Below are 16,587 nucleotides of genomic sequence, written 5' to 3'. Positions count from 1 at the left end.
ATAAACAAGCACAGAGACCATGCTTGTTTTTTTCTTTTTAATTGTGCCTCAGATTCACATAATCCTCCACAAATTTGCAGCAAAATGTAAAACATTGGTTTTGGCCACTACCAACATGCCTAGGGGTCAGCAGCAGATCAGTCTGATCAAACGAGGCTTAGCGTCCCTATTTGTACAACGTTTTTGAGCATTAATTGTTCATAAACTACTGAACGGAGTTATTCCAAATCACAAAAAGCACTCTTTCTGTGCCAAGATCCAGCTTTCTGCCAAGTTTAGTGCAAATCCAATCAGCGGTTTGGGTTTGTAGCTGTGTCTAAAGTTCCTAAGACAAAATGAATAGGGAAAGCGTGTTTTGTTTGTCGGATCCATTTGATGGATTACGCGGACATTTTCCATAAACAAACTAGTCAAAATGTAGAACTTTTTTGGGGAAAGTTTTGTGGAGATTCCTTAAACAAACTAGCAGACTAAAACACAAAATCTATCTATCTATCTATCTATCTATCTATCTATCTATCTATCTATCTATCTATCTATCTATCTATCTATCTATCTATCTATCTATCTATCTATCTATCTGTCTGTCTATCTGTCTGTCTGTCTGTCTGTCTGTCTGTCTGTCTGTCTGTCTGTCTGTCTGTCTGTCTGTCTGTCTGTCTGTCTGTCTGATCTATCTATCTATCTATCTATCTATCTATCTATCTATCTATCTATCTATCTATCTATCTATCTATCTATCTATCTATCTGTCTGTCTGTCTATCTATCGGTTTTAGACTTGATGATAACTTTGGCACCGTTTGACAAATCTTCACAAATTTTTCTTCAAAAAAGTTGCAAGATTTCTCTAGTTTTGCATGGGAAGTTTCTGAGTGATCTGTCAAGCGGGGGCGGCAAACAAGGGTGGGGAGTGAAAAAAGTGTGCGTTTCCCAGGCAAGTTTCCATAGGCATTTTGACCACAGCTACAGCCCGAACTACAGGACGTCATTTGACAAAATTTGGAAGAGAGGTAGCTCTAGGTCTAGGAGGAGGTCTTTTTGAGATTTGGTGTAAATCTGTTAAGTAGTTGCAAGTTTATTAAAGAAAAAAATAAAATTGTATATCTTGGGACACAGATTCTCCACGGATCCGCCGCGGTGGATCCGTTCAGTCACGTGCCACCAGCAACGGCGTAATTGGCTGCCTCCCTTTTAAATATCAGGAAACGATCCTGGGGTCTTAAACTTTTTCTGCAAAATGATTCAAGTTGTCAGGGTGAAGGTACATTGACCCGATGGGTGTGTTAGAAGATTTGCAGAAAAAACCAAACAGAAGGCTGAAAAACTTGCAGAAAAGACAAAACAGACCAGAACAGGTAAAAGAAAGGGTAAAAAAGAAAGCAATAAAGGCAAAAAGGAGGGCAGAAAGACAAGCAGAAATGGTTAAACAGAGGGAAGTAAAATGAGCAGGAAATGGAAAACAGAGCAGAAGAGGGCAAAATAGAGGGCACTCACTCACACACCCATTGATACACTCATGCACTCACTCACACACACTCTCGAAGTTTACAGGTTACAGTTAGGAAATACAATTTAAAAAACTTAAGAAATTCACTTAAAAAACAATGGTTACAGGGACATTATAGTCAGCAAATAACATTAAAAAAACGTAGAACTGGAGGAGCCTAGCGCGCAACCAAGATGGCCGTGTAGGCTTACGGCTCTCGAGGGCCTCCGCAACCTCCCACGTCTATCCTGACTTAATCCTGGTTTATTTGACGGGCTTTTGCAGATGAACTTGCGCTGAGGTGTCACCCGTTTTCCAAATTCAGATCGGACGCCGGGACCCGGAATGGTTGCACTCCGAAGTTTGCGGCCTGCTCTTGCCTTGGTCCCGATCTCGAGCTGGTGAAGTGCCCGGGTACGAAGTGAACAACAGCGGCTGGCTGGGCTTGCCCTGCCACAGACCCTGCACTTTCACTTTCGTTTTCAAGCTTGCTCTCTGATATCGGCCGAGAGACTCTGGTGTTTCAGAGGGGCGCGGACGGCGAAGTGTCTGGCCTGACTCTCGGATTCTACATGGGCTGACTGTCGGCGACGGCTGTGTTCAATTGAATTAGCTACCTGGTCCCCTTTTTTCCTGGTGCGGGCGGGTGCCAGTCCTGGTGGCCTCCGGACAATGGCGGCGAGACTAGACGGAGACAAGTCGAAACCCAAGTCAACCCGGAGGGGTGCCTATACCCAGGTCAATAACATGGATCGATATGCACAGGCAAAGGGATCCCCTGGTGGCTCGCATAAATCGCCTGAGAGGTCTAAGGAGGTCTCCGGCCCATCGTCGGAATTGACCCTGCTGGACGTCATGGGCGCCATTGAGGAGATGAAGACCGCTGTGGGTCAGCAGTTTGATACCCTGGCTCATAAACTGGACGCGGTTCTGATCGATGTGAATTTGGTCAGGGCAGACCTGTCCAAAACTAACGAGCGGGTCGACTCCTTGAGTCAAGCGGCGTCGAGTTTAACTGTGGACGTGGCCGCCCTGCAGACGGAGGTCCGTAGGTTGCGGCTATCCAGTGATCTGACGGACCGTCGACTTGAGGACTCTGAAAGCAGGGCTAGACGGAACAATGTTCGTATCATTGGAGTGCCGGAAAGATCGGAGGAATCTGCTGCGGATCTCTTTGTTGAGGACCTGGTGACCAATCGTCTCGCGCCTAAGGGACTGAGCAAGTTCTTTGCAGTGGAGCGGGCCCACAGGATTCCGGGTGGTGCGCCCAAGGTGGGTGCTCCCCCGCGACCTATAATCGCCCGACTCTTTAACTTTCGGGACAGGGATGCTATCCTTCATGCGTCGAGGGTTGCCGGGCCGCTGAAGTTTGAGAACTCCAATGTCAGCTTTTACCCGGACTTCACGCAAGCGGTCCAGAAACAACGGCTGGGATTTTTGGGTGTCAAACGGCGCTTGAGGGACATGGAGCTGAAATATGCGATGTTATTCCCGGCGAGGCTGCGGGTTGAGTTCCAGGGTCGTTCCCACTTTTTCGACCGGCCGGAGGCGGTTGGAGACTGGTTGGATGCCCTGCCTCGGGGACAGGATCGAGACAGTCGGATGGCGGAGAGCGGACGGGATTTGGTGGAGCAGGATTAGAACTTGGTTCCTGGTGATGGACTGAACTGGTGACGTTTTGTACCTTGGCTCAACTGGACCCTAGATTGGCACAATATGCCCTCCAAATGCCCGGGGGTTGTGGGGAGCTTATTGGGGTCCTTTCCTCCTTCTGGGGTTCTTTTTGTGGTATGTGTTAGGGCGACAGGCACACTGCGAGTTGGGGGGGCTGTTTGGGCTCAAGCAGGGGTGCAGGGAGGGGGGAGTTGTGGTTTGGGGATTGTGGGGGAGGGGGGTTGTTGGGGATTGTTTGTTTGTTTCGCAAGGCAATGTGAAGTTCTCTGCTGACTTATCCGGGTTGTGCTTTCCGGGATGTGGGTATCATGCACGGGAGTGGGATGGGGGGTAGGGGATTGAGAATCCTTTCGTGGAATGTGAATGGACTTGGGGACAGGATCAAGCGCGGGGTGGTGTTGCAGTTCTTGAAGCGCCCGACATTGTTTTCCTGCAGGAGACACATTTGATTGGGAACTCCTTCCATGCCCTAAATAGGAGGGGCTGTCGCCTTGCCGCTCACTCTGGTTTCACTTCTGGCTCTAGGGGAGTGGGCATTTTGGTTAGGGCCTCTCTCCCATTGGAAGTTGATGAGGTGCTTCACGATGATAGGGGGCGCTATGTGGCACTGGTGGGGAGATGGGAGGGTAGGACTATCTCGCTCGTCGCTGTGTATGTGCCTCCGGGGCTACAGACGGCTACATTTGCTGATTTGGGGCGTTTGGTCCTGGGACTCCCTGGGGGGGTTTTGGTGTTGGGGGGTGACTTTAATGCCGTTGTCTCCGGGTTGGAGGACCGTCACCCCCCCAGGGATCTCCCTAGGGCTCAGGCCTGGTTGGGTGGCTTTTTGGACACTTTGGGACTTGTAGATTGCTGGAGATTGATGCACCCGGGTCAGGCGCAATGTACCTTTCACTCGGGGGCCCATGGGAGTCTCTCGAGACTTGATTACATGCTTATGCCAGCGATCCAGGCTGGGATGATTGGGGAGGTGCGTCATTTAGCCCGAGGTATTTCTGATCATTCCCCTATATGGTTGCAACTGAAGGTTGTCCCTGGGGTAGAGGGGAGAGTGGCACCCATTAGCCCCTGGTATCTACGTAACCCTAAGATCCGCGCGGAGCTGGTCAAGTCCACTGATCACTACTTCAATGATAATGTGGGGTCGGTGCCGTCGGCCGTCTCCCTATGGGAGGCTTATAAAGTGGTGGTCAGGGGGCAGGCCCTGTCCCTTATCTCCCATGCTAAGAGGTGCGAGAGAGCAGAGGTGGTTCGCCTGGAAACTGAAATAGCTGAAATGGAGGAGGATTGGAGCGGGGAGTTACTGATGAGAAAGTGCATGTTCTCAGCCTCAAACAATCAGATTATAGAGCGCTAGTCACGGAAGCCGCTAAAGGGATGAGTAGAGAGCAGCAAGGACGACTGTATGATGTGGGGGATAAGGCCGGAAAGTTGATTGCTTGGTTGGATAAGAAGGAGAGAGCGAGCAGGGTGGTGCCCGTTGTGGAGAGAATGGATGGAGTGCATGTGACTGACCCGGTGGAGATCGTTGACTGCTTTGCGGCTCATTTCCGCGAGGTATACTCTCCGGTTTCTGTGCGTTCGGAGGAGGATTCTCATCTGTTGCTTAGAGACATTGCATTGCCAACCCTATCGGAGGCTGATGCAGTATTGATGGAGGCGAAGTTGTCGTCAGATGAGATCGCTCTGGCCACTCGCTCGATCGCATCGGGTAAAGCGGTGGGTCCTAATGGTCTTCCCATCGAACTATATAAGTTGCGTCCCGATAAGATAGCGCCGCATCTTCGGGACATGTTTTTCGCGGCACGTGCGGCGGGCTTCCTCCCCCCTGACCAACGCCTCGCCAACATAGTTGTGATACACAAAGAGGGGAAGCCGCGAGATCGCTGCGCCTCCTATAGGCCCATTTCGCTACTGAACGCAGAACCCAAAATTCTGGCTAAGGTATTGGCTAATCGACTGGCTCGGGTCGTGGGCGACTTGATTCATCAGGATCAGTCCGGTTTCATACCTCATTGGAATACCGCTCTAAATTTGAGGCGGTTGCACGGCGTGCTGGCTAGAGCGGAATTTATACGTGAGCCGGCCATCTTGGCATCTTTAGATGCTACTATGGCGTTCGACACTTTGGAGTGGCCATATATTTGGGCCGTGTTGGCGTAATTTGGGTTCGGCCCTGAATTTATTGGTTGGGTAAAATTACTATATGCTGACCCTCTGGCTCAGGTGGTGGTGAATGGTAGGGTGTCGGCTCCCTTCGCACTGGGGAGAGGTACGCGGCAGGGATGTCCGTTATCACCCCTTCTCTTTGCACTTTCTTTGGAGCCTCTCGCCGCCTGGTTGCGTTGGGAGCCGTCGTTGCGAGGCATTAGATGGACGCCGGAGTTTGAAGACCGTGTCTCCCTTTACGCGGATGACATCCTTCTGTATCTCACCTCTCCCCGACAGTCGCTGATTGTATTGGTGGACGTACTGAATTCCTTTGGTCGCAACTCCGGCCTGGTCATCAACTGGGCCAAGTCGTGTGTTTACGTCCTCTCGGGTGACGCCCCCCTCCTGCCACGGGATTGCCCTATCCAGATTGCTACCCTGGGGTTCAAATATTTGGGAATCTTTATCTCACTGGATCCCGCGGTCCGCTATGAGCGAAACCTTCTCCCTCCCCTCCAGCGATTGAAGGCCGACGTCGCGAGGTGGCGACGACTTCCACTCTCGCCACTCGGACGGGCGGCATTGTTTAAAATGATGTCACTACCTCGCTTCTTGTACGCTTTGCAAAATACTCTAGATGTCGTGCCAGCCCGTTATTTCCGGGAGGTGGAGGGTCTTCAGCGCCAACTGTTTTGGGACGGGCGGCCGCGGATTGCTCTCGCCAAGTTGACGCTCCCTTGGTACGATGGGGGGTCGCCCTCCCCGATATTAAACGATACTATTGGGCGTCTCAGTTGGCGGCGGTGAACCACGGGATATACGGTCCTGCCTTGAATCCGGCCTTCGAGATGGATACATTTCTGCTCCCGGGTGGGGACTATAATAGGGCGCTGTACTCGGTGACTCCGGGCACACGGTTGACAGGACCCACGCAGGTTGCGGTACCTGTGTGGCACGCGGCGAATGCTGCGATGGGGTGGAGGGATCGCTTGACTCGGGCGACGCCGTTGTATGCCTCTGAGCGGTTGGGCTGTTTGTGGAGATCGAAAGGCTTTGAGAAATGGGATATGATTGGTATATGTAAGGTGGGTGATCTTTGGGCGAAGGGGTCTTTCAAAACGTTTGAAATGCTTAAAACTGAATATAAATTAAACGATAGAGAGTACTTCCGGTATGCTCAAGTCTACCATGCGCTGTGTTCGGTTTTTCCAGACGTTGCTGCTATCCCCGAGTACTCCCCACTGGAGGATAGAGTGTTGGATGGCTACGTGCCCGACAGCACTATTTCTCTGATTTATAAGAAACTCATTAATGATCGCGCGGACTTGCTGCTCCGTCTGTGGGACGCATGGACAGGCGATGGCTTGGAATTGGACGATGAGGACTGGGTATCGGCGGTGGCCTCCCCGAAAGAAGTGGCGATCCCGGCCCGCTTACGGTTCGTGCAGCTGAAGATCCTTCATAGAGTGTATGTCACGGGGCCCGGTTTGCTGCGTATGGGTTACTCGATGGATGGACAGTGTAAGCGTGGATGTGGCCTGTCGGGTACCTTTCTCCATATCTTATGGGAATGTTCGGAGGTTGTGCGATTTTGGAACGGTATCCACACCGTAATGGAGGAGGTCACGCACGTTGCTCTGTTGCCAGAGGCTAGGAGGCGCTTGTTGAATGTCTGGGAACCGAATGATTGTAATGCGGCACAGACGCAGTGGGTGACCTTGGGGTACATGGTGGCTAAGCTTAACATTGCACAGCTGTGGGGCTCCCCGAGGCCGCCCACGATCGAGGTATGGAAGGAGAATATGGACTGGTGTATGTTTAGGGAAAAGACGGTGTATGTGGCGAGAGGCAAGCCAGGGAAATGGGCTAAGGTATGGGGTCCATGGAATTTATATCGAGGACGTATCTGCACCCCGCCTCTGCCATTAGAGATCGATATTGCTTTGTCCCCCTAGCCACGCATTCCGCGGGATGGTGTGAGGTGTGTTCCATGCTTTGTTCTCCCGTTGCCCCCCTCTACCGCTTCCAGACAAGACCTGCTTTGGACACTGTACGTTGTTCCCCGTCCTGGGAAGAGCACGCTGCTATTTCAGACTCTCATTGCCTTGAGTGTGTTTTATATTTAATAAAAAATGAAACTGTTTATTCCGAATGCTCCTGGCCTATGGCCACGGCTTGTTACATGTGCTCACGAACTGCCGGGAGCTTTGCCTCTGGATCATTTGAATGTGTGGCGTTGCACTGCGGGCCCTCGGGCTCTATAGCGGCCGGCCCTGGTGGTTGTAGGCCCTTGTCTGTATTTTATTGTGTACCAACGGTTTCTAATAAAAATTTTACCCCAAAAAAAAAAAAAAACGTAGAACTTAACTGAAAAAACTAAAGGTTACAGGAACTTATAGTTAGGAAATAGAATAACAAATCTTGCAACCTTTGGATTTTTTAATGAATTTCTAAGAGGCATATTATCAAGGAGGGCGTTAAAATTATCGCCGCTTTAGCGGCAGAAAACTGCCGCTAAAAGCGGCGATAATGGGCTTGATAATATGCGCAGAGAATTCCAATAGAAGCCCATGTTCTGATGTGAACATGGGCTTCTATTGGAATTCTCTGCGGCATATTATCAAGCCCATTATCGCCGCTTTAGCGGCAGTTTCCTGTCGCTAAAGAGGCGATCATTTTTACGCCATCTTTGATAATATGCCCCCAAGTTTTTTAAATGTTATTTCCTAACTGTAAGCTGTAACCTTTGAGAGTGGGTGAGGTAGTGGCTGTAGAGGTTGGTGAGAGGGTTGTGAGTGGCTGTATGGGGCTCTGCATGGGTGTGTGAGTGGCTGTATAGGTCGATGAGTGGTTGTATGAGTGGTTATGTGGGTGTGTGAGTGGTGTATGGGTCAGTGAGTGAGTGAGTATGTGTGACTGGGCCTGTAGGTGGATGTGAGAGTGGCAGAATGGGTGTGTGAGTGGGTGTCTGAGTGTCTGTAGGGGTGTATCAGTAGCTGTGTGAGTGACTGCACCAGAATGGAACCTCACCTGCCTTGTTGTCCAACGAGAGTCCTGCACAAAATGTCTACCCAGTTGGAGTACAGTCTAGTGGTTAATTAGTAAGTGCTACCTCGTTGGGTAAATATCTCTGCATATTCAGGGATCTTGAGTGTGTTTTGGCAAGGTGATTATTTCTCACACGTCTTCATCCAGAAATCTGTGATAACATGAATCCTTCAATAGAGAAGACAACAAGACTACAAAGAGTAAAATGTCCACCAAACATGGGTCCTTCCTATTAGCTACATAAAGCAAGTGCTTGTTTGTTTGGTGGAGATGTCCTCATATTCCTCTGCATCAAGGACTCGTCAAAAAAATCAGCAGGAAGCACACTGGGGGGCCATTTGGTAAGCTCCCAAACATTCTGAGATAAGATAAACGGGGCGGGTCAAACAGGTGGAGCTTCAGGTAATTTTGCACATTTGTATACTCATAGTCATTTTAAGGAAGAACCACAAACTCTGTTCTCACCAACTAAAGACAAGAAAGAACCCACTTGTCACAGTCATTATGGATTGTGCTCCAATAGATCAATGATGCATTCATCTCCGCGAAGCATTCCAGATCGTCTTTCAATGTGGAACTGGTGAAAAAACACACTGGCTTTGCCTTTGTCAAGGCCAAGAGGTCAGGATCCCCATGGCCATTAATGGCTCCAGAAGTAGGGGGCGCACAACCTTGGTGCGTATATGGCCCGGGAAAGGGGGCAGCACAGCCCCCTTACAAGTTTTAACCCCTTCAGTGCCCCGCCCTTTCCCCGCCCTGTGCCGGGCGTTGCATTAGCGGGCGGGGTTCATGACGAGATAGTCTCGTCATGGGCACAGCGCAACCGTGCTCCATGACGAGACTATCTCGTCATGGGCACTGAAGAGGTTAAATATGTATTTGGCCCCAGGGAGATGGTGGTCCTCGGGCCTTGGGGGGGCCACAGGATTTATCCTCGGGTGGTGGTGGTCCCAGGACATATTAAAGCCCAAGGTGTGGGTCCGTGCAGTCCCCCTCTACTATGTTGTAAAGCCTCGGAGAGGTGGTGGTCCCATGGGCTCAAGGAGCCCAATGAAGAGGGGTCCACATGGCCCCTTCCCGTGTGGAGGTGGTGGATCCCAGAACTAAAAAGAGCCCTAGGAGGAGGGTCCCGTGTGCCCCTCCTTCTTTTTTGCTATGCCCACATGCCCCTGAGCCCTGGCCCAGCTGGGGGCTATACTGTAAACAAGTGAGGCAGACCACACTTGTTTTTTTTCTACAATTGTTGCTATGAATTCTCAAATACGTTGTGATTTTCTCAGCAAAAATATAACAGAAATGCTTTTTGGAACTTTCAGGGCCCCTGGGGGGCCCCTGGATCAAGCCTGCGGGTCAGGGTATTCCTACCCTGCCCCCTTGTCTTTATTTGTTATGTTTTTCTTGGGACTCGGCTAAGTCCAAGTCCCAAGATGGCTGACAACACTTCCTGGTTGTAGGGTTGGCAGCCAATCCGATCTCTGGACGAGATCTTGAGGATTTCCTGAAGGTTCGCGTCCCTAGATATACACATTTAGTTTCCTTTTAATAACTCTAAAACTATTGAACGGATTTACACCAAATACAAAAAGCACTCTTTCTGGTTCAAGAGCTACCTTTCTGCCGAATCTGGTGTAATTCCATTCAGCGGTTTGGGCTGTAGTTGTGCCTAAAATTCCTAAGGGAATTTACATGGGAACGCACATCTTTTGAACTCCACTTTTTCTAGGCCCTAACTTTCCATGCACATTGAGACCCACTGCCTCACATTTTGGTGGAAATTTCATGAAGATTCATCAACCGACGCTACAGATATAGGCAAGACAAAAAATGCTTTTCCTATGGAAACTATGTCCTACCTATAACTACCAGCTGTCGATATATGCTGCTCTCCGCCCCAGGAAATTCAAGGATTGGTTAGCAAACTTTGACACTAAAATTTAAATTTGGCAGAATTTTTGCAGCACTTTGTTTTAGTGCAATTTCTTCATTTAGCATTCTTTTTTGGAAGGTTATATAGGCTTGGAAAGCTAGTCATGCCATGTGTGCCTTTAAGTCATTTTGTTTGTTAGATGGATGAATAGAAATAGGAAGAGGGTAAGACCCATAAAGTTCAGCTGAGTGAGAAGGCATGGGTGGGATAGGGGTGGATGGATAACGCATTGCCTGTCCATGTGTGGCAGCCCAACTAACTTTTGAATTGGGAACTGGCGCTTCTGGCAGCACAGGAGAGACTTTATCCCCATAAATTCTTAGTGAATTGGATGAATATGGGGACAAGCGTTTGCTTGTGCCAAGATGTAACAGGTATGCCCTATTCCACATTATTGGTTGATGGGCTGTCATTTTAAACATGACAGCCCCTCAACACTTCCATATTCTTTTGATGATCTCTCGGCTACGGGGGATTCCTTGCTTCATGAGAAAAATGGATTTGGTGCATGTTGTGTTTCTAGATTTTGTAGTAGGAGTTGAGGTGCAAATACAACAATGCTCAAGAGATGGCTGATAATACGGCTGGACTAAATTGGTGGTAGAACTGCCATGAAGCTAGTTTTGCTCCAGTATATAGGGATGTAAATGTCCAGGTAATGTGGTGGTTATGTTCGTACTGTGTTTTATCTTTTTTAAGGAAGCTGTTACTTACTGTTCTTTACCATATTACCTAAGGGAGAAGAAAAAGCAGAAAAAGGGTAACTGACATTTTTCTCTAGAAATCCTTAAAAAGAATTACAGTGTTCAGACTTCTCGATGTATGTTTTAATACTACTTGAATCTCCATTTAAATACCAACAAACCTGACCCTCCGCTGAGCCTCAGTTATGTTACCAGTGTTGTTTATAGTGGGGTAAAATTGTGGTGCAAGCTTTGAAGGAAATCCTTTTCCCGCTAAGGCCATCGATGAGTGTCTGGGAATATCTGGTAGCAGCCTAGCTGTGGCATTTTGTGGCACTTTCCCCCACACAAGGCAACATTGTCTATTCACAAGCGTGGTGGTGGAAATGGTGGAACTGGAGATAATAAGCACTGGTGTGAATGGTTTCGGGGAGTCTACCCAAAATAGGATCCCCCTTGAATACTATTGCTACCAGCACTCTATGCGTCATAAGGATTTTCTCAGTGGCAGTAAAGAGGTCAGCTCCCTATTGTAAAAACCAACTTCGCCCCAAGCTTTAATTGGAGAAGAGGAACCAAGCTGAGGGTGGATAAGAAAGACTTACTGGCATATTTACAAGGGCCATTTCTCTGCTTTTTTGGCTTTAGAAGGCAAAAAAGCAAAGATAAAAATATTGCCCTATTTACAAGAGGGTGATAACATGCTTTAGCGCATGTTGGCACCCTTTTACCCGACGCCTCCCTTTGCATCTCTAATGAGATGCAAAGTGGGCGTCAATGGGCAGGACAACCTTGTAAATATTGCTGATGTACACATCGCGATATTTACAAGGCTGCCCTCGCATTTTAGCAGACGTTAGTTATTGGAGAAAGCAGCTGTTTTCTCCAAAAACTAACGTCTGCTAAAATGCAGACTTAGGTATACTTATCATTGGGGGTGGATTCTGCTGATACGACCACAGGGTCGTATCAGCAAGGTTATTGACGTTTTCCATGGAACATCGCTGGGAAATTATCGCCATTGCGCTATGCGTTGTTAATACAACGCTAGCATGGCGATAATTTCCTGCGATAGCCAGCGATAATATTTTTCTCGCTAGGAGCAGCCAGCGATAATTGTTAATATGCCCCTTAGAATTCGCCATTAAGGATAACAATTATCACATCTTGAGAAAGTAAACGATTTTCTGAAAGGTGGTCAAAACCTTTTTCTTCTTCTTGGCGTGGGCCAGACATATGTTTGACTGTACACACATAGATGCAGGCAGTGACGTACTGTTCCGCAAGGAAACCCACTGTTAAGTTCAGAATGTAAAAGACTTGCGCCATTTTCGTGACTTTTTGCAAACACAAACTGTACCAATGTGCACTTACTTCAAAGGTCGTGGGGGGCACCGATGGCGGGCTCGATCTGATCACATTGATGTCTATGAGCACAGATCCTGTCATGGCTCGAGCTTCTCTTTTACCTCTGAGATTGTCGTCAATAATGTGCACAAGAAGATTATATTGACGTCGGACTTCTGCTCCATCGTCAAAGTTAAATGGATTTTTAACAATTAGTTTAGGGCTATGGGAACCACGAGTTGGGTCAAAAGTGAAATGGTTATTAACGTTTCCTGAAAATGATAGAAAATACAACATATAAATTCTACAGTACAACAATAAAGGAAATATCTAAGTGAGACAAAAAAAGAAATCATATATAGTAATTTTTTATATTTAAGACTCATGCATACACCGTATTAAAAATAGTCATACCAAAGTCAAATTCTTTAAAATGAGTAAAACCACAGCTCTGTGATGCCTCATGAAGTTTTGTAATCCAGTGCGCTGTGGGTTTGATTTAAATCATGAATCATAAAGAATGACTCAGCCCTAGACAATTTTGCTCAATATATAGCTCATTATTTATAACCCTCAATGGAACCCATCGACTACCCTAACTTACAGCCAACACACTACGTGAGGAATAAGGGGCACTTCCTTAGGTGACCATCAACCACCTATTTTAACATCAGACTTAATATACACTGATTAAGTCAACAGAGTAGATTCACATATTTAAGTGACTAGTTGTACATAGTTGTATACCTATAATGGTACGTATCGCTTTCAATAATATTTCGATCACAAATTTTGTTTCCTTCAGTTTATACTTTCACCTATATAAGCCTCGTTTTTTCAACTCATGCTTTTTAGGGTTTATATTCCTTGATATCAGGTGTATAGACATCCCTACAGAATTAAGGGGCATATGTACAAGGAGTTAACGACGCATTAGCGGCACTTTTCCGACGGTTTAGCGGCGATATTTTTATTGCCATATGTACAAGATGCCGCTAACCTCTGTTAGCTGCAATTTTCCAGTGAAAACGTCCATTCTATAGATCGCTACTTCTGTTGGCGATAATGACATGCAAGGGAGGCGTTCCCATGCAAAAACGGCCTCTAACCACACTTCGCGATATGTATAAGGGGATTCCTTAAGTTTGGAGGACCAAAAAACCTGCCTCTAACTGCAGTTAGAGGCAGTTTTTTAAGACCAGAAAATAGCTGGTCTTAAAAATGGAGATATCCCTTGGGGCCTCATTTCAGCAGATTTTTTTGCTGGACTGCGCTGCAAGCAATGTTGCTGCGCTGCCCTGTGACAAAACTACAGGGCAGGACTGCGCACTATCAATAAGATAATGCGCAGTCCTGGGCCTCACTCATGAAATGTGTTGCAGCGCTGGGACAAGACCACGTTGCAACACTTTTCACAACTCCCTTCATGTGACAGCATGGATGCGCTGTATTTACTGGACAGCGCTCCATGGTGCAAGTAATGACAGATACGTCTGGAATCCTGACGTATCTGTCTGCGCTAAAGTCACCCATTGCTGCAGTCGTGTCACGACCATGAAGCAACTCCAGCAATGCATGGGGCCAGCCTATCCCTGTGGCATTGCGTCACCCTTACGCCTGCCATCATGCAGGTGTTGACGCAGTGCCGTTCTTGAGGGTTGCCCGGGTATCTGTGCAGTTGGAGAGCCATCGTGGCAGTTTCGCGCTGCAGTGTCATCGTCTGTAAGCGTTGGTGGAGTGGTGGTGCTGAGGGAGTTGACTAGATGTACTTCGGTGGCTTTGATCCAGCAGCAAGGGGTGCGATAATGGCGGATGTGTACGGTGGGCATGGTGAAGCTGTGATGTATACAATGATGGTGTGGCTGTAGTTGAAGGTCCCAATGGCGGAGGAGACGTGCTCGACTGTGTGTCCTGCTATGTAGCTTGCTGCGGTGACTTGCTGCTTGAGTCTGATCTTGGGGAGCTACTCCAGGAGGGTGTAGTGTTCTGGTCACTGGGATTGTCCAGGTGGGACTTGAGTTTGCCAAGTAGGATGTCGTCGGTGGATGGGAGAGCCTGGTGTGCAATGAGGTCTCCAATGGTTTTGGAGAATGGGTGTCCATGGTCCAGGGGGCCTGCAGATGAGGTGCTGCACAGGATGGGGTTGGGATTGATCCGGATCTGGAAGTTGAGGTGTTGCATGGTCACTGTTGGGTCAGTAGAGTGCGTGGTCAGTCGGAGTGTGCTGCTGTAGGGGATGGCAATGCCTCCTCCTGGACGGTCGGGGTTGTCCTTGAAGGTGATTCAGTAGCCGTCAGTGATGGCGATGTCAATGTCCGGTCCGGAGCAGATGTTGGTCTTACAGGTGATGTGGCGTCCAGGGTTGATGGCGAGGAGGGTGCTGGCGCTGTAGGGGTGGAGTGTCGGAGAGGAAGGGTCCTTGGTGCTGAGCGTGGTCCAGGGGCAGATGGACGCAGACGGGCTTGCCTATGGCTTGCCTTTGGCACGGGAGACGTCCATTACAACGCAAACGTCCATTAGAACACAAATCTATCACAGCACGTGCCTTTTCATCGCATTCCATTACAACGTATTGTGAGGTCAGTAATAGGGTATTTTTAATTTTTAGGGTGGGTATGGGTTTCAGGTGTCGGAGATGAAATGTGGGGTGTATTATGGCATAATATATGAAATTTGTGGTGTGCATTTGGGTCAAATATGATTTTTAGGGTGTGTTTTGGGGGCTCAAAGATGAATTTTAGGGTTCAGGGTTTGCTTTGGGGTGCAAGGGTCAGTTTTAGGGTTGCAGCCACTGACGTGGGAATAGTAATGTTTACATCTCCGCAATCCAACACATTCCCTACTGTTGCAATATGCCTAGTATTAGTATGCATAGTAATGGAATGTGATATAATGGTATCCGTCGTAACTTCATATTTACCTTTGGTACACCAGTGGTACGCCCGCTGCACATGGCCGCACAGTACAAAGAACAGTGATCCTCAAATGCTTAGGATAAGGATTAGATAAATATAGTTCAAAATCGATACTATATTCTGTAAGTCCAGCCGGAAAACCGATTTAATTTTGCAATAAACAAATTCACACATATAGGAACAAAGTACTTGTGGGACACAGTCCTGTATCCAATTAGAACAATAACATTACAAAACAAACAAAGGCATTTCAGGCAAGACAATAGGAGCTTTTTACATTATCCAATGTTGTAAGCTTTTTCAAAACAGCAAATGCACTTTTTTAACACAATGGATTAATGTGCATGCTATTTTAGTAGGGGTCGACGACGTTTCGATCCTGTTACGAGGGTACTAGGATCATCATCAGGACATTAATGGGTACATGCCTGATTGTAACCGAAATTGCCTAGAGTCGTGAGAATACACGATCCGTCCAGTGCCTAGGGCAACAACAATAGTCAGGTAAAGTGAAGGTTCACTAGATTAAGCTGAAGGAGAATGCACGATCCGGCCGGAGCCAAGGGCAACAACGTTAGCCAGGTTAACTGAAGGTTCACTAGATTAGTTGAGGAAGTATCCAACAGTTAACGGTCCAAGCAAAGCTTCGAATAGTTGAGGCGGCGTGACAATGCACGGGATCAGCCAGGTCCTCAGGTTACGGTGACGGCACAGCGGACGCAATTGAGAAGTGCTGTGGGTGGGACTGGACAGCTGGGAAACTCCGGAAAGAAAAATGGATGGGGCGTGGACGATGGGGTGTGTGTGCGAGCGGGTGTTGTAAATATTTAAATGAGAGAAATCTTACCTCGAGGCCGGGTCCTGTGTCTTCATTGCTCCTGCTCTCCTAAGTCTGCTTCCAGGAACAGGAAGTAGGCAGCCAGGCTCCTTCCCCTAAGCCAATCACAACGTTGCAATGCGGCTTTGGAATTGGTCATTGGCGCTGGGACGAGGCGTTCAGCAAGGGGCTGGAGGTGTTGGCATGTTCTCCATGCAGGCTGTAATGCAGTGTGCATTACGAGCAGGACCGTGCTTTGTGCGGCCTGAGCGGGCCGATCAAACAGTCACTGCGCACTTGAGTGGGCATGCCATTCCGCCCCCGCCCTGCTCCGTGAGTGGAGCAGCCCTACCCACCCTCCCACCCGCAAAGGAAACATGACATGATAACATCAGGAAGTTATCATCATGTGATGATTGTTCCTCTTCTTGCACTGCTTGGAAGTAGTGGGGCGACGCTCTTCCGCCTTAGCGGATGACGCGACACTGGGATAGCGTCATCTACTGGTGCTAGGCCTGGGCGACTCCACTACGTGTC

At 48.3% G+C, this 16,587-nt stretch overlaps 1 pseudogene across 1 annotated transcript in view; it reads right to left on the bottom strand.

Moving 5' to 3' along the window:
• The window catches only part of LOC146797602 (cadherin-related family member 3-like), a 706,232-nt pseudogene that overhangs the window by 88,567 nt on the left and 601,078 nt on the right, over window positions 1-16,587 (bottom strand). The window contains exon 15 of the transcript XR_014969047.1: window positions 12,346-12,590. The product of XR_014969047.1 is annotated as a cadherin-related family member 3-like (transcript). The remainder of the gene's footprint in view (window positions 1-12,345; window positions 12,591-16,587) is intronic.

This window comes from Triturus cristatus, chromosome 9, assembly GCF_964204655.1.
Source record: "Triturus cristatus chromosome 9, aTriCri1.1, whole genome shotgun sequence".
In the NCBI taxonomy this organism is placed as follows: domain Eukaryota; kingdom Metazoa; phylum Chordata; class Amphibia; order Caudata; family Salamandridae; genus Triturus; species Triturus cristatus.
Note: the sequence above shows the minus strand (reverse complement) of the source record. Positions and strands in the feature narration are given on the sequence as shown.